Source organism: Moschus berezovskii, chromosome 16 (genome assembly GCF_049115385.1).
Source record: "Moschus berezovskii isolate FMDL1 chromosome 16, NW_MosBer_1.0, whole genome shotgun sequence".
Taxonomy (NCBI): domain Eukaryota; kingdom Metazoa; phylum Chordata; class Mammalia; order Artiodactyla; family Moschidae; genus Moschus; species Moschus berezovskii.
Window position 1 is genome coordinate 54,782,931 of NC_142475.1, and position 24,807 is coordinate 54,807,737.

Genomic DNA, 24,807 nt, shown 5'->3' on the forward strand with positions numbered 1-24,807 from the left:
CAGGCAAGATTATTGGAGTGGGTTCCCGTTTCCTTCTCCAGGGGATCTTCCCAACCCAGGGATTGAACCCGGGTCTCCTGCATTGCAGGCAGATTCTTTACAATTTGAGCCCTGGTTCAATGGATCAAATGCTTTGGATCAAATCCTAGGATCAATGGATCTAATCCTAGGATCTAATGCTTCATTCTAGGACATCAAGTGACTCAGCAATCTCAATTTACTGTCATTGGCTAATTGTTACCTGAACTGGCAAATCATTTTTTAAAAAGTTGTTTAGTTAAATGGAAGTTATTTAAGTGAGACCAAAACCAATCCAGAGGCACAGGTAACCTTCGAGAGAATGTGGCTCATAGCTGTCACCATGGAAGTGGAACTGTGAGAGCCCCCTCAACGGTTCCCCGTTAGGACAGTTACACAATAAAATTATGCAAGGAAGAATTTGGGTGGTGTTCTCTATATATGTTCATTATACAATGGAAAAGACAGAGCCCATAGAGTGATCGCAAATGGATTGGTTGGCAGCTCGTATTTTTTTCCAAAAAATAACTCTTGGAAATTACATGTCATATAGAGGAGTGATGTGTGGATAGACCTCTTAGAAAGGGCATGATGAATGAAGATATTTATGAAAGAAGTAAATAAACACTAGGAGACATAGCCCATTGGGCAAACACACCAGGTGGACAAGGTGAACATATGTAGACATCCATCGGCCTCTTTCTCCAGGAAGCCTGGCATTTTCTCTGTGGGCACAAAGGTTCTGTGGTATCAGGGAGGAAGACTATGCATGGTCTTCACAAGCTGGACGTCCTTCATCAAGCTGAGCTGGACTCTGCTACTGCCAAGCACTGATGGTTTTGTTTCCTTTTTTTATTTTTATTGGAGTTTAGTTGTTTTACAATACTGTGTAAGTCTTTGCTGCACAGCAAAGTGTATCAGCTATATATATATATATATCCCCTCTTTTTTTGGATTTCCTTCCCATTTAGTTCACCACAGGGCGCTGAGTGGAGTTCCCTGTGCAATACAGTAGGTTCTCATTAGTTATCTATTATACACATAGAGATATGTATCCAGTTCAGTTGCTCAGTCGTGTCCGACTCATTGCGACCCCATGAACCACAGCACACCAGGCCTCCCTGTCCATCACCAACTCCCGGAGTCTACCCAACCCATGTCCATCGAGTCAGTGATGCCATCCAACCATCTCATCCTCTGTCATCCCCTTCTCCTCCTGCACTCAATCTTTCCCAACATCAGGGTCTTTTCAAATGAGTCAGCTCTTCGCATCAGGTGGCCAAAGTACTGGAGTTTCAGCTTCAACATCAGTCCTTCCAATGAACACCCAGGACTGCTCTCCCTTAGAATGGACTGGTTGGATCTCCTTGCAGTCCAAGGAACTCAAGAGTCTTCTCCAGCACCACAGTTCAAAAGCATCAATTCTTCAGCGCTCAGCTTTCTTTATAGTCCAACTCTCAAATCCATGAGTGACCACTGGAAAAACCATAGCCTTGACTAGATAGACCTTTGTTGGAAAAAGTAATGTCTCTGATTTTTAATGTGCTACCTAGGCTAGTCATAACTTTCCTTCCAAGGAGCAAGCATCTTTTAATTTCATGGCTGCAATCACCATCTGCAGCAATCTTGGAGCCCAGAAAAATAAAGTCAGCCACTGATTCCCCTGTTTCTCCATCTATTTGCCATGAAGTGATGGGACCAGATGCCATGATCCTAGTTTTCTGCATGTTGAGCTTTAAGCCAACTTTTTCACTCTCCTCTTTCACTTTCATCAAGAGGCTTTTGAGTTCCTCTTCACTTTCTGCCATAAGGGTGGTGTCATCTGCATATCTGAGGTTATTGATATTTCTCCCAGCAATCTTGATTCCAGCTTGTGCTTCTTCCAGCCCAGCATTCCTCATGATGTACTCTGCATACAAGTTAAATAAGCAGGGTGACAATATATAGCCGTGACATACTCTTTTTCCTATTTGGAACCAGTCTGTTGTTCCATGTCCAGTTCTAACTGTTGCTTCCTGACCTGCATACAGGTTTCTCAAGAGGCAGGTCAGGTGGTCTGGGATTCCCATCTCTTTCAGAATTTTCCACAGTTTATTGTGATCCACACAGTCAAAGGCTTTGGCATAGTCAATGAAGCAGAAATAGATGTTTTTTTGGAACTCTCTTGCTTTTTTGATGACCCAGCAGATGTTGGCAATTTGATCTCTGGTTCCTCTGCCTTTTCTAAAACCAGCTTGAACATCTGGAAGTTCACGGTTCACATATTGCTGAAGCCTGGCTTGGAGAATTTTAAGCATTACTTTACTAGCGTGTGAGATGAGTGCAATTGTGCGTTAGTTTAAGCATTCTTTGGCATTGCCCTTCTTTGGGATTGGAATGAAAACTGACCTTTCCCAGTCCTGTGGCCACTGCTGAGGTTGCCAAATTTGCTGGCATATTGAGTGCAGCACTTTCACAGCTTTATCTTTCAGGATTTGAAATAGCTCAACTGGAATTCCATCACCTCCACTAGCTTTGTAGTGACGCTTCCTAAGGCCCACTTGACTTCACATTCCAGGATGTCTGGCTCTAGGTGAGTGATCACGCCATCATGATTATCATGGTCATGAAGATCTTTTTGTACAGTTCTTCTTTGTATTCTTGCCACCTCTTCTTAATATCTTCTGCTTCTGTTAGGTCCCTACCATTTCTGTCCTTTATTGAGCCCATCATGAAATGTTCCCTTGGTATCTCTAATTTTCCAAGAGATCTTTAGTCTTTGCCATTCTATTGTTTTCCTCTATTTCTTTGCATTGATTGCTGCAGAAGGCTTTCTTATCTCTCCTTGTTATTCTTTGGAACTCTGCATTCAAATGGGTATATCTTTCCTTTTCTCCTTTGCTTTTCACTTCTCTTCTTTTCACAGCTATTTGTAAAGCCTCCTCAGACATTTCTTTTTCTTGGGGATGGTCTTGGTCCCTGTCTCCTATACAATATCACATACCTCCATCCATAGTTCATCAGGCACTCTATCAGATCTAGTCCCTTAAATCTATTTCTCAGTTCCACTGTATAGTCATAAGGGATTTGGTTTAGGTCATACCTGAATGGTCTAGTGGTTTCCTCCACTTTCCTCAATTTCAGTCTGAAGCGGGGTGTATATGTCAATCCCAATCTCCCAATTCATCCCACCCACTCCCGTTTTCTCCTTATGACTTACTTCATTCTGTATGACAGTCTCTAGGTCCATCCATTTCTACAAATGGCCCAATTTTGTTCCTTTTCTGTCTTTGCCCATTTTTGATTGTTTTTATTTTTTATTGGGCTACATGAATTGTTTGTATATTTTGGAGATCAATTCTTTGTCAGTTTCTTTGTTTGCAAATATTTTCTCCCACTCTGAGGGTTGTCTTTTCCTCTTGTTTATGGCTTCCTTTGCTGTGCACTGATGATGTCCTTCAGTTCAGTTCAGTTCAGTCGCTCAGTCGTGTCTGACTCTCTGCGACCCCATGAATCACAGCACGCCAGGCCTCCCTGTCCATCACCAACTCCCGGAGTTCACTCAAACTCATGTCCACGGAGTCGGTGATGCCATCCAGCCATCTCATTCTCTGTCATCCCCTTCTCCTCCCGCCCTCAATCTTTCCTAGCATCATGGTCTTTTCAAATGAGTCAGCTCTTCGCATCAGGTGGCCAAAGTATTGGAGTTTCAGCTTCAGCATCAGTCCTTCCAGTGAACACCCAGGACTGACCTCCTTTAGAATGGACTGGTTGGATCTCCTTGCAGTCCAAGGGACTCTCAAGAGTCTTCTCCAACACCACAGTTCAAAAGCATCAATTCTTCAGTGATCAGATGTCCTTAGCAGTGACTAATGCCAAATAAATACAATAATAAAATAATAAAGAAGTCTAAGCACTGAAGAATTGATACTTTTGAACTGTGGTGCTGGAGAGGACTCTTGGGAGTCCCTTGGACAGCAAGGAGATCAAACCAGTCAATCCTAGAGGAAATCAACCCTGAATATTCATTGGAAGAACTGATGCTAAAGCTGAAGCTTCAATAATTTGGCCATCTGATGTGAAGAGCCAACTCACTGGAAAAGACCTTGATGCTGGGAAAGATTAAGGGCAGGAGGAGAAGGAGGTGACAGAGGATGAAGTGGTGGGATGGCATCACTGACTCAATGGACATAGTTTGAGCAAACTCTGGGAGACAGTGAAGGACAGGAGAGCCTGGCGTGCTGCAGTCCATGGGGTTGCCAAGAGTCGGACACGACTGAGCGACTGAGCAACAGGGACCAAATAGAGTCGTGGTTTATCCCTTCAGTCCTGCTGTCCCATAAGCTCCTCTTTGCATTCTCAGAAGTGTCCTACTAGAGAAAGTCGATTGTATGGCCACCCTGCTGATATGGCACTGCTGCCAAACACAATCATCCTGCCGCCAGGTGGTAGGGGCAGTACTTCTTTTCCTTCCATAGTGCAGTGGGTAGCAATTTATTCTAACAGAAACACATACATATTCTACATACAGATTTGTCTTCCCTGCAGGAAACATTTCTAAAAGAACCATCATCATTCACCGGCTTGTGGAATTCATCACCATAGTAGCCCACTTTGCATCGACACTAACCGAGGAAATCATTTTACTGTGAAGGAGAATTCGTAATGAATTAAAACCTACAAATTAATTTTGTGGCCATGTGCCTTGTACAACAAAGTCACTGGCTTGACAAACAGATGGAATGGGCTTCTGAGACTCAGCATAGATTTGAGGTAACTCTGTGCAAGGTTGGGGTGCTGTCCCACGAAATGAGGTGCTCCCTTACTCCAACAGTTTCCTGCACTGTGGCTTGACACAGACCTTCCCTTTACTATTATCTGGTTCAAAAAACCCAGAAAGCAGAGTCTAAAGCTCTAAAGACCTAAAGCAGAGTCTTCTTTTGTGCTGAGCCCGTATGAAAACTTGCAGCCTGTGGGTTACCTTAAGGGTAAATGAATTTAAATAATATTCCCAAATGTGACATGTGGTTACCCCTAAAATCCAAAAAGACTCACAAAGCAGCATATCCTGTTCTGCAGAGTGGTGTGAGGTGAAGCAAGTTGTCTCTACCTTTAAAAGGACTTTTTCCACTTGCCCTACACTCTGGAGCCCAGAAGCTTCATGAATGTGGCAGAGTATTTACCCAGCATGAAGCAGATGTAAATAAAAACCTGTCATCTCTACCCTAATCCTGAACTAATAGTATTCAGTGATGTCTTGGGTCCCCAGGACTAGAGACAGTGAGAGCCTGTGTCTGATAGAAGGTCTGCGAGTTTCCATTTTTCCATGCACAGCTACCCTGGTGAATAGCCATAGGGTGTTTCTGTGGCCATTTATGTTTTAATAATATACAATGATTGTTTTTAGCAATTTAAAATTTCATTAATTATTTTGAAAGTACATTTCTCCATAAATTTAAATTTTATATATTTTAAGCTCTGAATACATTATTATAGCCTCCCACTCTTGAAATTAGTAGTGGTTTTAATCTCAGTTATTTTCCTCTGAAACCTGGAGGTATTTTTTGCATATCTGTGGTCTGTATTGTTTATTTGGGCCTATGGAATTTTACATCTCCATATTTTTTAGTCCTCAGTGTGACTTTTTCTCTTTTTGGTTACCTTCCTTCACTATCTCATCCTGTTGACTTTTTGTCTTAAATTTTGCTGACCTAGTGGTTTTCTGCTCCACTTTACAGAGGCTCTGCCTTCTTGAATTTTTGAAAAGCCAGTTTAATTCCCATTGAACTGCAATTATACTTCATAGATGAAGTAATGTTCTCTTTAGTCATTGTTCAGTGATGTGATTTTTTTCTGGATGTACTTTCAGCAGCAAGTAACGTGGGTACCCAGTGCTTCTCTTGGCACACTCAAGCGATGGTAGACAAGACACTCAGCTCAGACTTGGAACTGGATGCCACACTGATGGGTTGGAAGGAAGTCTGCCCTCAGAGAGCTGTCCAGGGCACTGTATGGGGCACCGAAAGGCTTCTGCTTTGACAACTCCTGTTTGGACGGTGCACTGAACCTCCACGGTGTTTAAAGCCAGGATCTCGATGCCAATTGCTACCTTAGTTTTTGCTGTCCACAGTCCCTCCCAGTGGAAACGTGTCTGTGCACACATACCCCTTAAATCGAATTGTTTTATGTTTACAACTACCTACTCATCTACTATGTAATAACACACATGGTGTTACCACAAGATGTCTGTCCATATTTCTGCCTTCCTTCTTATCGCTGAAACACTGGCTCCATCCCCAGCATATTTACTTAGATAAGTAAATGCCTGTATGCCAGTCTCTGCCTCTACCATCCTGTTCTGACACTGGATCTCAGGTAGCATTTTGGTCACCACGGGACTGGCTCTGTGGTCTGGTTCTGATAGCATCCTATAGGCTGCTGTCACTGATTCACTTTGGTCTTCCCAATGACTTTTGGACTAAATTAACTGAAGAAAGAAGGAAGTAAGGAAGGAAAGGGGAAGAGAAGGAATGAAACAGGGGGAAATAAAAAAATTTAATCGACTCAGATCTCATCCACACTTCAAGGATCAGCTCAGAGAAATATTCCCTAGCTATGCAGAATAAGAGCCTTCCAAAGATGCCCATGCCCTAACCCACAGAACCTGTGCATGTGCTACCTTGCATGCAAAAAGGATCTTGAAGATGAGATCAAATTAAGCATCTTTGCTGGGAAGTTGTTATAGTGGGTCCAAGGTAACCACAGGGGTCCTTCTAAGTGAAACTGGCAGGAGCAAAATCTGAGAGAGGCTTGACTACGACACACTGCTGGCTGTGAAGATGGAGAATAGACCACCAGCGGAGGAAAGTAGGAGGTCTACTAGAAGCAGAAAAAGGCAAGGAAACGAATTCTCCCTTAGAGCCCCAGAAGGAACACAGCCCTGCCAAACTGTGAGATCCAGGTCTGATTTCTCCAGAACCATAAGAAATCCAATGTGCTATAAGCCACCTGGTTTGTGATCATTTGTTGGCGTGACAGTACGAAGTTAATGCACGCATCTCTGCTGATAACTTACTTAAGAAATCTCCTTATGATCCTCACCGGGGTTCAGACTCCACAAAGACAAGGGCCCTATTCTTGGTGCCCGTGGTTATAGCCAGCACCTGGATGTGTTCTGGTGAAACTGACCCTTCCAATGGTTTAACTTTTGTGCTTTGACTCATTCATTTTAGTGGAGACTTATAGGTCTTTGTGTAAATTACAAATAAAGGGAAATGACTCTGAACGCTACCTTCATTTTGTGTTAACTGATGAAATAGTCAACATACCAAGGAAAAACAATTCAGTCAAGGCATGATCTTCTAAGCATGCCTCGCGTGTGCATTTATTCTTCCACACCTTTCCTGTGCTGGTTCCTCCATCAAGAACGCCCATCCTGGGACTTCCTGGGTGGTCCAGTGGTTAGGACTTCACCTTCCAGTACGGGTGGTGCAGGCTCAATTCCTGGAGGAAGAGCGAAGGTCCCACATGCCTCCTGGCCAAAAAACCAAAACAGAAAACAGACGCAATATTGTAACACATTCAACTAAGACTTTTAAAATGGCCCACATCAAAAACATCTTAAAAAAAAAAAAATGAATGCCTGTCCCTTCTTCCCTTCAACTCTTATTGTTGCCACCCAGAACAAAGATTAGGAATGCACAGCCCTCTCTCCTCGTGCATTAGAACGCATCAGAGGAAGTCACAAGGCTATAGTCAAGGTTGCATTTAAAGCATGCATTGATGACTTCAGGAAGTGAGCTCATCAAAGACACTGGGGACTATGAGACATTGGTGTATCTTCAGAGATTGCATAATTCACTCAAATTCCCTGTCATGAGTGATTGTCTCCTAATAGGGTGGCAAAAACTATAATAGAAACCTAAAATGCTTCTAAGCCTGAGCTAAGGGAAAGTATCTGGGCTCATTTAGTGTAAAGAGGGATGCATTTTACATTTCTGCCTTCCTACTCATTACATTACATCTTAGAAGTTCAACAACCTGAAAGTCAGATTTTTCTATCACATTAAGGACCTGTCAGTGACTTATGGCTTTGCATTATTCAAGAGTTTGTTTAATCAGGATTTGCTTAATAAAAAAAGAAATGGTGAAGCAGCTTTGACCTTTAAACTCTTCATTTCTGATTTCGGATTTGGGTCTGCACTCATCTAAGAGGAGGATTTTGGCATTGAAAGCAACTGAATTGGAAGCTTTTCCTGCATAAGAGTTACACATTGTTTTCCTCTGAAATGCCTGCGTATCTTCCTCCTTCAGTAAAAAGTTCTCATCAGTGAGACCTGGATGAAGTGTCACTTTGTCCCTGGAGCCAGGTGGGGATGTGAAAGAAGTGGATGTCATTAGGCTGATTTCTGCTGTCAGCCTGGAACTCTGTAGCTTGGCTTTGCTCTGGGACAATGTCATTCTTTATGCTTTTATAAATGTTATAAATAATACTTTACTTATTTTTGTGAAATGTGAAATGTTTGATGAAAGGTTATCTTCATGAATGAGAGTAATCCAAAATTCTGCAAAGAAATCACAGTTCTTTCTAACCTTTTCAGACAGGAGAACTTGAGACTTATAAAGATCACTCATCCAAGCTAACCTCTGGCCACAGTAGTGAGCGGTCAAGGCGAAAACCACTATTGTAACACAAGTTCCCCATTTTCCCAACAGCAAGATGAAGGCTTGATTGAGAAAAATGGAGTTTCCAAAAATTACTCCATGACTTTGGATCAAAGAAGCATTAGAATGCCAAGTGAAATGTTTTCCTTCTGGTACCTTTTTTAGAGATAATTCATAGGGCGTTTGGGTCAGAAGCCTGTTTTTCTGACTCTTTTGCCATGAAGGCATGGTGTCTACATGGTGTGAAGTTCTGCTAGATCCCTGGTGGTGGAATTGATAGCATATGAAGGCTGGATGAGTGGGATGGGTCAGAGTGATGGAGGAGTTGATGGTGACTTTTGATTTTCACAATTCCAACATTTCAGTCCATCTTTTTAGAAAATCTCTCTCTATACTTGGCATAAACAAGCTTTCATCCACAAAATATTACCCAAGAAAACATGACTGGGTATGTAACTAGCAGTTGTCACTGGGAATATCTTTTTAATATGAAACAGATGTGTCATGCTATGAAGCATCCATAACTTTGCTCAAGTCAAGATATATTACACCTGTCCCCCATCTTCCCATCTCCTAGCCCCATTACCCTGTCATGGGAGATTAGACCCATCAGGCTGAAAATGGTCCTTCAGAAAATCTCTCAGGCTACTGCCTAATTCTCTGTTCTCTTCTGTGGTATCACATTTTTTCTCAGTAAGCATTTCTTAACTATGTAAGAGACTAGATATCTGGCTTACAACTAACATAGCTTCTAAAATAATTGAAAAATCCATTTGGAAAATATATTGAATAAAATAGCTGAATTTCAATTAACTACCTGACAAAATAGATAATTTTCAATATGTTAATATTCATTTGCTCTTGACTACAAATGGAAAATGGAAAATTTATTGTATATAATTATTTAACAAGTATTTACTTGTGTTGTAATGATATTATAAGCTAGGAGCCCAAAACATCTAAACCTCTGGGAATATCAGGTTTCTAGTCTTCATTCCTTCAGCTCTGCCAAGAAACTCTGTCTTATATTCTCCACTGCCTCAACCTCAGCAGCTCCATCAATACTGGCTTTGGAAAATTCCCCTGTGTGTTGTTAGTCGCTCAGTCATGTCCGACTCTTTGTGACCCCTTAGACTATAGCTTGTCAGGCTCTTCTGTCCATGAAATTCTCCAGGCAAGAACTCAGGAGTGGGGTGCCATTCTCCAGGGGGTCGTCCCCACCCAGGGATCCCACCCAGGTCTCCCGCATTGCAGGCAGATTCCTTACCATCTGAACCACCAGGGACATTTCCCCTAAGAAACATGTGTTCTGTGACTGCACTACTGTCCCTGGCTTGCCCAACATCTCAGAGGGTGGCCCCGCAAGCACCCGCCACTGTGCACAACGCTGCCCTCCTGATCTTGTAATCAACCTTGCCCACGTCCCCTCCTCCGGACCAAGGTGCTTAACAGTTAAGCACCATAAACTAGATGACAGTTCTGGGAAAGCAGGTCTGGGTCTCTGAGAAGACAAGGCAGGAAGACAAACTTCTTGGCACCTCTGGGAAGCCCCCCCAGAGGAGAGGCAGCATCCTGGGAAACAAGTAGGAGTAAGCCAGGCGCACATAGTTAATGGCTAATGTTGGAAATCCAGGTCAGCAAGAGGAAGAGAAGACAGAGAAGGAAGAGAAGGAGGAGGAATAGGAGGAGAGTTATATTAATTGAAATCCCAGCGTGTAGAGATAACCACTAGATTTTTTACTTTCTGGCTACAGTCCTTTGGGGTCTCAAAGAGTCAATCACGACTGAGTGACTGAGCATGCACACACGCCCAACCGTTCTATATGCAAATACAGGACAAATGTATCCACGCTATTGTGTAAACATAGATTGCGTTTTATTCTTCCCCAGGCAATTGGACATAATGCATCATATACATCCTGAAACCCAAGCAGAAGGGTCTTCAGGTTCTTGAACAATCCTTGAGTAGTTCGGGTGACTCCTCCTGACAACTGACTGACAGGGCCGGTTCTCAGGTGGCAGATACTCAGCAACATAATCGGGATGCACCGTTAGCTTTCGCAGTGATGTCTGATGGAGTAACTTCCTTCCAGTGCAGTTAAAATGAACACTCACGAGGAAAGCTTTGTCACACTTGCACACAGACACACAGGTGGCTGAGAGCACGCACAGGGCAGCTGCCTCTCCCATCCTGGGCCCTCAGATGCTGCTTGAGTGGGAGACATATTTTCCGGGTCCAATGGGGAAACCGCCAGAATCCTCTCACCTGCATACTTCCTCATGTTTTCAGTGACCTACAGCTGGTGAATAGTTTTCTAAGCACTGCCTCAAAAGAGAAAGTCTGTGTGACTATTTGCTCTCCTTTTTAAAAGTTGTTCGAGTTTTGTAAAAGTAGAGTAGGTCTATGGAAACAAGTTGACAAGACATCCTTCGTTGGTTTGGGGATAGGTGTATGTCTCACAAGTAAATGGAATGTAGAATGTAGAATCTTCCCTGGAATGGCCCCAAGTCCATGGATCTTGAGTATTTAAATCAGGGGTTATATGGCCCCTGGAAGGACTAAGTTTTCACAAAAATGCTAAATACCTTCTGTTGGTGAGATGATCTTACTTGAGTTGGTTTGGGTTTTATTTTTCCCATCCCAGAGGTATTAGGGAAAACCATTAGAACAACATTTACTCTCCAGGTGTATGGACCACTAGGGCCAGAGAGAGTGAGGGAAACTCCCCCTGCTTTCTGATTTTCAGTGCAGTGTGATTGGTGGGCTTGGGGTGGAACAAACGTGAGTTCACACCCTGGTTTGCAGCTTGCTGTCTGTGATATCTGGAATAAGCCATGTCCTTTCCATGAAGGCGTCTCCTTCCTCTGTCCTACGGGATAAGAAAATAAAGCCTGATTCCAAAATCAAATCTCCACGATTAGTGCCAACATCCTCACACGCCAACATCTCACGGCCCCAACGCCTCTTCTTCCCGGTGCAGAAGTTTAAACTGCTCACAGCGGGTCTTGGAGTCCTGGGATGCACCTTCTGCCTCTTCTGCGGAATCGTCTGGAAATCTGCCAGGGACCATTCCACAGCCACAGCTGTCCCCCGCCCTGCTTCCGTCTCCTGCTCGGCCCTTGGCCACAGCCTCTCCTTATGCTCCTTGGCCGGGGACCTGACAGCCCTTTGACAATGATTCACTATGACATGGGCCTTGGCAGGGAAGAGACCCCAGAAAGGGAATGAGAGAGATAGTGCTGGTACCTCCCCTCAGTCCTCCCTGGCTGGACTTGCCAGCCCATGTCCATGACCCTGGGACCCCTGGCGCTCCGTGGGCACTGCAATTTCCCACAGGGAGCCTGGTTCCTTCCTAGGGACGTACTTTGCTGTGTGATTTGTCTCCTCTCTTGACTATGTGAGTGCAAGTGAAAGTCGCTAAGTCATGTCCGACTCTTTCAACCCCATGGACTATACAGTCCATGGAATTCTCCAGGCCAGAATACTGGAGTGGGTAGCCTTTCCCTTCTCCAGGGGATCTTCCCAACCCAGGGATTGAACCCAGATCTCCCACATTGCAGGCAGATTCTTTATCAGCTGAGCCACCAGGGAATCCTATGTGAGAAGCAGATCCAACTTTGTGCAGCTACCTCTCAGGTCCCGACCCCCACTCAGCAGATGGCAGTTTTTTTACTCCACAGCTCCATCAGCCCCTCCCTACATTCCTCCCAGGTCCCTCCTAACATGTCTTTGGCTCAATAGAAAGCAAGTTGTTGGTGACTAATATCCTGTGCATATAAAACCTTTTTTTTTTTTTTAAAAAAATACTAATTTCAAACATATGTTCAGTCATGTCTGACTCTTTTCAACCCTATGGGCTGTAACCCAACAGACTCCTCTGTCCATGGGATTCTCCAGGCAAGAATAGAAAACTGGAGTGGGTTGCCATGCCCTCCTCCAGGGGATATTCCCTACCCAGGGATCAAACCTGCATCTCTTATGCCTCCTACATTGACAGGCAGGTTCTTTACCACTAGCACGACCTGGGAAGCTGTTCTTGAAGACTGGGCATTGGTTGAACTAGGCAACCTTTGGAGAAGGAACTTGAAATTGTTGCCATAGAAACATTCACTCGCAACATTGTGGTTCTTTAGCCTTGAGGAGAAAAGAGTCATTGCAGCTTTAAGAGTTGGAAAGACTTTCTGATAATTTGGGGGAAATATTTCTTTGATGCTACCTCAAAATTTTTAATGAGGACTAAAAGATTCAAATATAGAAAGCGAACTTCTTATTTTGAAGAATAAATTTTACCCCCCCAAATTAAAAGAAATCTAATCGGTTCCTTGGGAGGCCGTGAGCTTTCTGCCACCTTTGATTTTTCAAGTGGAAATGGGATAGGCACCATGTAACTCTTGGAGGAGAGCCTTTGTTCATGATTCATCGACATTACCACCTTGCAGCAATTCTCACAACTTGACCTCTTTAGAAGCATTACGGAAGTGTGTAAATGATTCCGGCATTGAAGCCAGACTATCTCAACTCTCCTTGAATAAGCTCTAAAGATGGGTTATTCCAGGTGTACACCGTAGCTTTAGACAATGTCCTTGCCAAACCTCAAGGTGCTTGTCCATAAAATAGAGGCTGCGCAGGTACCCCTCTGGTCTCTGCTGACGTGCTGAAGCTGCCCTCACTCCCTGCTAATCTGGAACGGAACTCATCCTTAGGGACATCCCTGAGATAACCCATCTGCACAGAAGCCTCACTGAGCACAGCAGACTTCCCCAAGGTGTCAGGATGGAGGAGGGTTTACAGGGCATCCTCCATACATAACAACTCAGCAACGGGCAAATATCTCCAAACTCCCTTCTCACCTGTGCCTCCTCACAGGCTGGTGGCTCTTTGTTTTCCTCATTCCTCTTTCTACCTGCCCCCTGGGAGATACTGATTCCAGCTCCCCTTTCTTTCCACATTCCAGCCCCATACCTACCTTCAAATCCCTCCGCTCTAATGCAATTCCACTTCCATGGCTGTCTCAGACCATCAGATGCTCTTCAAAGGATGGATGTACAAAGGACTCCCTCCTTGGATGGTTTTGTGAATGCATGCTCAGTCACGTCTGACTCTTTGTAGTCTGCCAGGCTCCTCTGTCCATGGATTCCCCAGGCAAGAATACTGGAGTGGGTGGCCATTTCCTTCTCCACAGGATCTTCCCCACCCAGGGATCAAACCTGCATCTCCTGCCCTGGCAGGCAGAGTCTTTAACCCTGTGCCACCTGGGAGGCCCCCAGAAAGCTTTATACTGGGTTGTTTTTGTAATTTCACTTCTACCTCCGAAAACTCTTAAAAATATTTCTCCTGAATAAACATATTGCCATCTTCATAAGAAAATTTTTCTTTCTTTTCTTGATTCAATGAGTTAATACTAAGCTGCCTCAGCTGTCTGATTCATAATGTGATTCTTTATTACAATTGAATGCTGTAAAATGCACAGCGCCCATTGTTCAGTGCTCCTTAAAGGAAAGAGATTAAAAAGGAGGATGGCGGTACATATAAATGCCAAAAAAACTTTCTAAATGAATGAGTGAATTCATGAATGCCATGAGGGAATTTCAAGTCAACCAAGGTGTTCTGGACTGAATTATACCCCTTCCCTCATTCATTGCTGAATCCCTAACTCCCACTGTGATGGCATTTGAAAGTGGGGTCTTTGGGAAGCTATTGGGCTTAGATGAGGATGGGGCCCTTGGGATAGGATTAGTACCCTTATAAGAAGAGGAAGAAACACCAAAGTGCTCTCTTCATCCTATGAGGACCTCTTGAGAAGGTGGCCATCTGCAAGTCAGGAAGAAAACGAAACCATGCTGGCTCCTTGATCTTAGACTTCCAACATCCAGAACTATGAGGAAAACAATTGTTTCCTCATTGTAAATCAATTATACTTCAGTGATTTTTTTTAATGTCTGTCATTTAAGCCACCCAGTCTGTTATATTAATAAATGCTTGTTCCTTGGAAGAAATCTATGGCAAACCTAGACAGCACATTAAAAAGCAGAGACATCACTTTGCTGACAAAGGTCTGTATAGTTAAAACTATGGTTCTTCCAGTAGTCATGTACAGCTGTGAAAGTTGGACCATAAAGATGGCCAACCCGAAGAACTGTTGCTTCTGAACTACGGTGTTGGAGAAGACTCCTGAGAGTCTCTTGGTCTGCAAGGAGATGAAGCCAGTCAGTCCTCAAGGAAATCAACCCTGAATATTAATTAGAAGGACTGACACTGAAGCTGAAGCTCCAGTACTTTGGCCACCGGATGCAAAGAGCCAACTCACTGGAAAAGACCCTGATGCTGGGAAAGATTGAGAGCAGGAGGAGAGGGGGACGACAGAGCATGAGATGGTTGGATGGCATCATCAACTTGATGGACATGAGTCTGAGTAAATTGCAAGAGACAGTGAAGGACAGGGAAGCCTGGCATGCTGCAGTCCACAGGGGTCGCAGAGAGACGGACACAATTTAGCAACTGACCATTCATTCAAAGGTTGAGAAGCAATATCAACGGTATACTCCCATGTGTCTAGAAAGAAAAGACTTACCTGAGAAGGTCCAGAATGAAGCCCAGGAAGCTGTGCTGGGTGAGTGACAGGTGTGGCTGGCTCATGTCAGCCACCAGAGGAGGCACCACAGGACTGACATGGCTCACAGCTCTAGAAAGGGGTGGATCAGCCTGCATCTGTGCATTAATTTCCTGGCGAAAGGCACCTTTCTACTCATCACATTTTCAGACACACACATACAGACCAGGGAAGTATTTCCAGGGAGTTACTGTTGTTGTTTACTTGCTCAGTCACTCACTCTTTGTGACCCTACACACTGCAGCACACCAGGCTTCCCTGTCCTTCACTATCTCCCTGAGTTTGCTCAAACTCATGTCCATTGAGTCGATGATGCCATCCAACCAACTCATCTTCTGTCGCCCCCTTCTCCTCCTGCTCTCAGTCTTGCCCAGCATCAGGGTCTTTTCCGGTGTAGGGAGAAGGCATGCTACTCCAGGGGGCTGACCCCCATGCTATGCTGTCTCCACGTGGGTTTGATTCTTAAGGTCTGCAGCTGCTCCCGGGCCTGATAATCGGATTATTCTGGCAGAAGGACGTTTCATTGCTAATTAGCACAAGGAGATGTTCCAGGCTTCTCGGGTTGGGGCCTGGCGGATGATAAAAGGCCTGGGTCCTGAATGGTGCCCTTTGAGATGTTTAAATGGGTTTGGGAGAGAGCCTGTCACATCTGGTTGCTGTGATAATTAGATTATGAAACAGGGAGGGAGAGAAGGTGTCCGATATAATCTGCAGAGACTCTGCCAGGGCCTGGAGCAGGAAACTGGCCGTGCAGTTGACTTCCAGAGGGTCACAGTCGATGTGGGCCCCAGGCCAGAGCTGGGGCACCAACGCAAGGAAGCTCTTCTTGGTGTCTAAGGACTGCTGAGGACATGTTGTCGAGTGACTTCCAAATATCAGGCACCTGGCATGTTCGTTTGAAACTATAGGTTTCCAGGTCCTGTCCCTGCAAAGTCTAGGTCACTGGACTTGGCTTTGATCCAGGGATGAGGCCTGTATTTTTTTAGTTCTTAAGTAGCACTTTTTAACGTATACAGTTTAGTAGTTCTGCACCTAGTTCAGTATTGACATTTGACAGACAGAAATGAGACATCCTGGAGATGGTGGTGACAACGGAACCCCCGTATGCTTCCTGGAAGCCCTGCAGTGGTGGCTGTGTTTGCCAAACTTGACAGATGAGGATACTGAAGGTCTGAGAGGACCAGGGACTTGTCCACAGCCACCCGGCCAGTCAGTGATGAAATGAGACTCAGCAGTGCCTCCCAGGGGGCCGCTGAAAGCACTTGGTCAGAGTCCACAGGCTTATCACCGTCTGGTCCCGGCAGGGTTGTTGAAAGTAGTCGCTGGATCCCAGAGAGGGGGCACTGCATGGGGAACAGCATCTAAGATGAGCTGTGGTTGCCAAGGACACCGTCGACCTGCAGAGATCTTGCTGGGAGAGGAAAAGGAAGGAAGACCCTGATCTTGCCACCTCCCTGCCCTGAGATCTCTGCCAGGGCTCCCCGTGAGCTTGGAGCAAAGTGAGAAGAGTAGAGAGAGCAAGCGGGGAGGGCGGTAGATAGAAAATTTATAGCACACAATTTGCAGGAGACATTGGAATGCAATAAAGTAGAATTTTACAGAGATAACCTTGAATTGCTCTAAGTTATTCATAAAGTCTGTAATTTGCAAACCTCAGCATGTTAATGGTTATTAGTCTCAAATTACTTGGGGCACATCTCTGCATCATTGAAGGTACATCCAAGGAGCCTCACGATGTTTACCAGGATCATCAGAGAAGCGGAAAAAAGATCGTTTAACCGGAACATATATGACCGGCTGTGCACCTGACAAACATTTCTACAATGTAAATATGTCGATTGGAAAAGAGCATAATTATCTAAAAAGTGTAATTCACTTGCAGGATCATCTTCACATATCCTGTTAGGTTTTCTACCCATTATAGGAAATGAGAGACATGACATATAAACATATATTTAAGCAATTTGCAATTCAGCAACTCCAAGGGCTTGTTATTTACTGACCACAGAAGCACCTGAGAACAATCACAACCCTTGTATTATCATCAAAACTACTGTTACCATAATGCACTTTTTAGGATCTAGCCTGCCTTGACTTTACTGAACGGATTGGATTAATGGGGCATGGTGTCCAATTACTCAGGAGGTTTCAATCTTATCATTCTTCCATTCTATGCCATTCATGAGGGAAAACTGTTCTTCAATTATATTTGCACCTCTGATGTGAAAAGGCGTTAGGCCAACACTCCTTCCAAGAATACCAAGAAGAGTTTAAAAATATTTCATTTCACATTGCAATTCTATGAATGTGTAATAAACCACCCAATATATTCATATGCACACACACACATATATTCCATGAGTGTATAAGGAACTACTCCAAAATTTAGAGGCTTAAAATAAACAAAGGAATTCATTTTCTCGAGCGCTTCAACTGGGCGCGTGGCTCCAGCTGGGGGAGCTTGAAGAGGGCTGGAGGATTTACTCCCAGAAGGGTTCACTCCTGGGGCTGGCAAGTTAGCGCTGGTTGTTGCTGGAAGCTCAGCCAGATCTTGGGGCCTGCACAGCCTCTCCAGATGGCCAGGTTAGCTTCTCACGGCACCCCAGCTTCTCCCAGGTTTGAAAAGGAAGCATCCCAAAGTCAGTGTCCCGGGCACCAAGCATCAGAATACATGATTTTCCTGTTTCAGGAGCTAAAAGTTAGCCTCAAGGCCAATCCAAAGCAGGAGTCAATGTGGCAGAGGCTACAAAGTGCATATGTTCCGGGAAGCACAATGCACTGGGTATGTGTGTGTATTTGTTGATTTACTGGCATAGATAATTTGTCAGGGAAGTTAGAATTTGGGGCCATAAATCATAGGGAAATTAAAACAAAATGAGGTGAATCCAAAATCAAATCGCATATTGCTTCTTTCATCTGAGTCATTTTTATGTAATTACAAGTGATAAAAATAGCCAAGACAATCTTGAAGAAGTAGAACAAACATGGAGAACTTTTACTACCAAACATTAAGATTTATATAAAGTTAATAATTATGACAGTACACTAATAGATGCAGAAATGGGCAAATAGAGGAATGGAATACAATAAAAAGTTTCACTAAACACACACACACACAAATGTGATCAAATAAATGAATTATTCTGGATAAATTGGATATCCATATTTTAAAACTCTGGATATTTATTCCTTGTGTGTTGGGTCCATAAAATTCATTCCAGATAGATTATAGATCTAAATGTAAAGAGAAATTGTTATAAATTCTAAAAGAATGTTATAAATTCTGAAGAATGGCTTAAAGCTATGATACAGGCATCTTAAAAAAAGATTTTTTTTAAGCAGGAAAAACTTAAAAAACTATTAAGTATTTTTTAAATATAACTTGTCTAGGATGCAATTAAGAATTTCTATTCATCAAAACACTCTAGTAAGAGAAGAACTGTGCAAACCATGGATAGGAGGAGATGATTATATCTTATGAAGGACTCATACTCAGAATAAAGAAATCTTTTAAATCAGTAAGAAAAAGGAAGAAAATTCAATAAAAAATGAGCAAGAAATTGACTAATCAGTTTGCAAAAAATTTTATCCAAAAGGTGAACAAGTATATGAAGTGTGTTCAACAACAAGTATATGAAGTGTGTGCATGCTTAGTTGCTCAGTCATGTCCAACTCTTTGTGACCCCATGGACTGTAGCCCACCATGCTTCTCCATCCATGGAATTTTCCAGGCAAGAATAGGGAGTTGCCATTTCCTGCTCCAGAGGATCTTCCAGACCTGGGGATAGAACCCAAGTCTCCTGCATTGGCAGGCAGATTCTTTTCAGCTGAGCCCCCTTGGAAACCTTCAACCTTTTAATGCAAATTTAATGTGCAATGAGATCCCAGTAAATGCCCTCTCACCTCCCAGAAGATAAGACAAAAATGACTGACAATACTAAACCCTGGTAGCTGACTGAGAATTTGTCAACTGCAATCTTCACCAACAGGAGGATAAGCACATTTGCAGAGGTCGTCCCCAAGGAGTGTGGGGTCTCCATCCTCCACACTGGGCTCCCAGCAAAGGGATTCTGAGCTAGGGAGACGAGCCCCTGGAACATTTGGCCTGGGGAGGCCAGGGGGCTTTTGTATGATAGATCTGGTGGGCTGTAGGAAAAAGAATCTGCTCTTGAAGGGGCTACACAAAACCTCACGCACTCTGGGTCCCGCAGAAAAGCAGTAGTTCGAAAGAACCCTGGGTCAGACCCATCTGCTCATCTTGCAGAGCCCTTTGGAGGGGAAGGAGGCAGACGGGGCTCCCCATTTTGGGGAGCACGTCCTACCCCAAGGACACTGATGCTGGCGATCGCTATTTCGGAGTCCTCCCTCTAGCCTATGAGAGCCAGGAGCTTGAACTGAGACAAGGATTCTAAATATGGAAACTCAGGGGATTGGATTAAAGAAACATTTAGAGATGACAAATTATCAAGCTACAGTGACTGGCTGGATACGAGAGGCTCGGAAGAGAAGACAGATGAGGGATGAGTTTGGAGATGGGATGATGAGCGTGAAGGGCCTTGGACAGACTCAGAAAAGCCTGAAACTCGGAGAACAAAGACGGGCGCTGAAGAGCCAGGGAGGAGAGCCAGACCATCAGGGGTGTGGTTTTACCCTAGAGGGACGCGGCAGCTGCGGTGGAACAGTCCTCCTGCTAGACTCTAACCTGAAGCTCCATTACAGCTGTAAGGTCAGTGGCCTTCATGAGTGATCTGTTTGAAATGGCAACATATTTCTGCAAAAAGGAAAAACAGGGCTCAATTTCAAAATACCTAGCAATGAGATGCAACACATTTACATCCTAAAGGAGAGGAAAGGACTGAGCAACTTAACAAGATTAAGGAAATGAAAGATGTATTCATGTCGAACACTGTCTCTAAGGTAAGAGTATTTTGGGGAGGAAAACTCATTTCCCTCCACCCTCCTAGGTTTCGGCTGAGAATCCCATAAAAGACACTAACAGGAGAAAAACCAATGTTTAGTAACGTGATTTCTCCTGTATACATGGGAGAGACCCAGGAAAACTGAGTAACCTGTTGAAATGGTCCATCCACCACCTTCAGTACTGTGTGCTTGGAACAGTGACCATGGCTTAGCAGTGATGAACATTAGCGGCCATTAATGTTATTATGTGTAAGTCTCCCGTGCCCACAGGGTGGCATTTAGGACCTTTGTAAATACGGCCTCAGCTGGGCTTCCAACTTCCCCTTACATGTCTCTGGCATCCACCACCGGCTCCTCTGCCCTGCCCGTTCCTGGGGTCACTGCAGCTGGGACTCTGCCCTGCCCAGGGCTGTCCTTGGCACGTTGCCTGGCACTGTTTCCTTCTCCCACCACATCGTGCCTGACTTCTGTGCTTCCTCCTTGGAAACCTGCCTCTCCTGACTCCGGGGAGGCTGTCCTCACCTGTCCCCCTCATACCGGCCTAGGCTCAGCCGTCCTCCCCATACCTGCCCAGGGAGGGGCCTTAAACCCTTGAATGGAGTTACTGTCTCACTCTTCTTCTCCACGTTCATTCTAACCCACCATTTACTTGTCTGTTCGAGCATCTCTCTGGGGGACTCTGATGACTCTCTGGACACAGGCTCCTCCTCATTACTGTCCACTCTCAGACCCAGAGTCTCCCTCCTCACGGGAATGGGGCCCCAGGTGGGCCTGCCTGCCCCTGGGGGGAGCGGGCTGTCGCCTCCCCGTAAACCTGCTCTGCCTCGTCTCGGAGAATGGCCCACCCACCTCCCACCTGGCCTTCAGCCTCTCACCACCATCCTGTGAACCAGACCACAAATGTCTCTGTAATTACAGTGAAGATATTACTAATCGTTAACACTTAATCAATAGTTAAGCACTTGGCAGACATCACAGTAAGCACTTTAAGTGGATTAATTCATTCAGTAACAAGTATGAAGTGGATCCTATCAGTCCTCCCATTTTGCACCTCCCATTTGGCCTGGAGGGGAACTGCTTGCCTGGCAGAAGGAGAGGAAGACCCTTCCTAACAGGCTGCCCCGTCTCCCCCACCCACCCCATTTCATTGCCAGAACCCAGCCTGCAACTGCTACAGCAAGCTTCCGAAAACAAGGGGGGGGCTATTCTGTTTAGGAACTCCCCATCTTCTGCAGCTGCAAGCCCACCTATGACCTGCCTACAGACCAGCCTCCAACCGATGCTCCGAGGCGGTCAAGCCCAGAAACGCCCCGCGCGATGCCTCCACCGGCTCCTAACACCGCCACATGGCCCGGAGGATGTCGATGCATGGCAGCTCTTTGCTGCCCCCTGCCGGCCTCCGGCCGCTAAAAGAGAGCCCGGTGGGAGGAAACCTGCAAACCTCCGTAATCATCCCATCCGCGGGGTTTCAGCCCCAGGATTCTAGGGGATCTTACTTCGCACCGGGTTCCTGTAACATTCTCCAAACATGAATCCCAGAATCCCCAGCTGAGGGAGCCTAGCATCTGTAAAGTGCCTTGGCTGATTTTTTGTTGTTGTTTCAAAAGTGCCTTTGCTGACTTTTATTATTAGGCAGGTTTAGAGAAATCAGGTTCCAAACACATTTGAGATCCAAAGGAATGGACTTGGCCTGTCAGCTCTGCCCCTCCCGCCCCCATCGCCAATCTGAGCATCTCTCTTAGGGTTTGCTGTGTGTGCAAACAGCCCCTGATTCAGTGGGGGAAAAGAGGTACCCACTCTTTGAAAAGTATAGTGTTGCACACACAGGGGCTCATATGTACATATTGAATGTTAGCTATTGTTACTGTCCTCTGCACTCTTGGGTCCACAGGACGGGGTGTGGGGGTTGCTTAGATGATAGTGGGGAGTTCGACTCTTAACATTATAGACAGGAATATAATTGGCCAAGGTGGGGGGGGGGTGTCTGGTCCCCTTTGGATGGACAGCATAAGATTTCTTTGTTTCTTATTTCTTCTCTCATCTCTGTCCTTCTTCCTCCTTTTCTTTTCTGTCTCCTTCTATGGAAGACCAGCCTCAGGGCCCAATACAGGCTGAGGTCACGTGGTGGAATGAGACCAGGTTCCTCCCATCAAGAACCTTCCCATCACCTCACGTGGATGAGACAAGGAGGAGTCAGTGTGTGGTCCTCCATGGAGGACTCCCCACCCGCTGCCGCCCCAGGGGGATCACCCTCTACCTCAGCCACAGTGAACACGCAGTTCCTGGGGTGAATGTGCTCCCCACCCCATGCCCTAAGTCAGACCCAGACCTCCAGAACAGACACTCATGCCTTCAATACTGAACTTTCCTTTTCCCCCCAGACTATGTTTAAGGTTGTTAAAGTAAGCAGGTGCCCTCTCTTAGACTGGATTACAAAATTTTGAAGATAGGAGACTAGACTTTAAAAAAATAAAAGTGAGTCAATTCTTTATTCTGAGAGGAGACCAAATTGACCATTTTTAGGGCAGACTCAACTTTGTTCTGGAAAATCTACTACATGGTGGTGCATTGTAGAGAATTTCTTATCCTCATGCCTTGGGAAAAAATTTTAATTCAGCAAAGTGACCCAAATGAGTTCTTTGAGACAAAATGAAAAAGGACATGTTCTGCTTAGTTATGGGAATTAATTGGATGTGGTAATTGGATGTGGAAGAATTCCTGCAGATTTTGTTTCTTCAGTTGGAGCAAAGTCACTTTTCTCTGCATGGGTTAGACTGCCATAGGCCTGAACTTATTTTGTGTTCTTACAAGATTGCATGGCTTCTCACAAAATGAGTTGCAAGGTGAGACCTTGAGGCCCCAGAAAAAAAATCAAACATGTTTAAGATTCACTGCATCGTGCTGGAGGAGGGATTTAGATGAAGCAACCCAAAAGATCTGTGTGATGCTTCTTCTGGCTGAGTGCTGGAGCAGTGGGCCTGATGGTGCTTATGGTCTGAAGTCAAGGCCCTTTACATTTTTCATCATGAGCTAGCCCTAACCTTGAATTGTACCCAACAAATAAGAGGCGCCATAAACTCCAAGTCTCTTAACAGGAACTGAGAGCTTATAACCCCCCAGGCCAAAAACAACCTTTGCAGCTGTATTTCCCATCGCAGCCATAATTGTTTCAAACTGTCCCAGTCAGGACCATGGCCCCCACTGCTGTCTGTTTCCAGTTGGCTCTGCTGGGAGTGACTGTGCCACGACTTCTGTTTCTCCCGGTTGTCTGAAGGTTATGTGAGATGCACGTCTCTGTGGGGCTTTTGCAGACTTGTCCTGCTCTGTGGAATTGCAGGCCTCCTTGCGCCCCACCCCTGCCCGCATGTCACATCCTTCTGTAAGAGCAGATCACCTTTTGGAAAACAGGGCACAGTGAGGCAGGTGAGCAAAGTGGTTGGCAGATCGCACTGTGGAGCAAAAGTCCTAACATTCAAATCTACATTTCACAACTGGCTGGGAATGCGATTTCAAGCCATTTCCATAAACTCTCTAAATCTCAACTCCTTCTGCACAAACATGCAGATAATTGTGGTAACTGTGCTAAGAGTTTTGAGACAATGAGCAAAATATGTAAATGTCTAAGCAGAGTGCTTGGCACTGAAGCTATGCTCAATTCCTATCCACCATCATCTTCACCATCACATCACCATCGTCATTATCAGGATACCATCATTCCCATCAGCAGCAGCAGCAATCATCACCAGTAACATTATCATTATCATCATCCTCAATGCCCAGCATAACATAGTTAACATCATCATCATCACCCTCATTGTTATTCCTGTCACGGTCATCATCTTACCACCATCATCTCATCATCCCCATCATCAACATAACCATCAACACCATCATCATCACAGTCATGCCCCTGATGGTCTTCATCTCACCATCTCCATCCTCTCACCATCCATCTCACCATCTCACCGTCTCACCATCTCATAATCTCACCATCTCCATCCTCTCACCATCTCACCATCTCCATCCTCTCACCATCTCACCATCTCCATCCTCTCACCATCTCATCATCTCACCTTCTCCATCCTCTCACCATCTCACCATCTCCATCCTCTTACCGTCTCACCATCTCCATCCTCTCACCATCTCACCATCTCCATCCTCTCACCATCTCACCATCTCCATCCTCTCACCATCTCACCATCTCCATCATCTCACTCTCACCATCTCCATCATCTCACCATCTCACCACCTCCATCCTCTCACCATCTCACCATCTCCATCCTCTCACCATCTCACCATCTCCATCATCTCACTCTCACCATCTCCATCATCTCACCATCTCACCACCTCCATCCTCTCACCATCTCACCATCTCACCATCTCCATCATCTCACCATCTCACCACCTCCATCCTCTCACCATCTCACCATCTCCATCCTCTCACCGTCTCACCATCTCCATCATCTCACTCTCACCATCTCCATCATCTCACCATCTCACCATCTCCATCCTCTCACCATCTCACCATCTCACCATCTCCATCATCTCACCATCTCACCATCTCCATCCTCTCACCATCTCACCATCTCCATCCTCTCACCATCTCACCATCTCC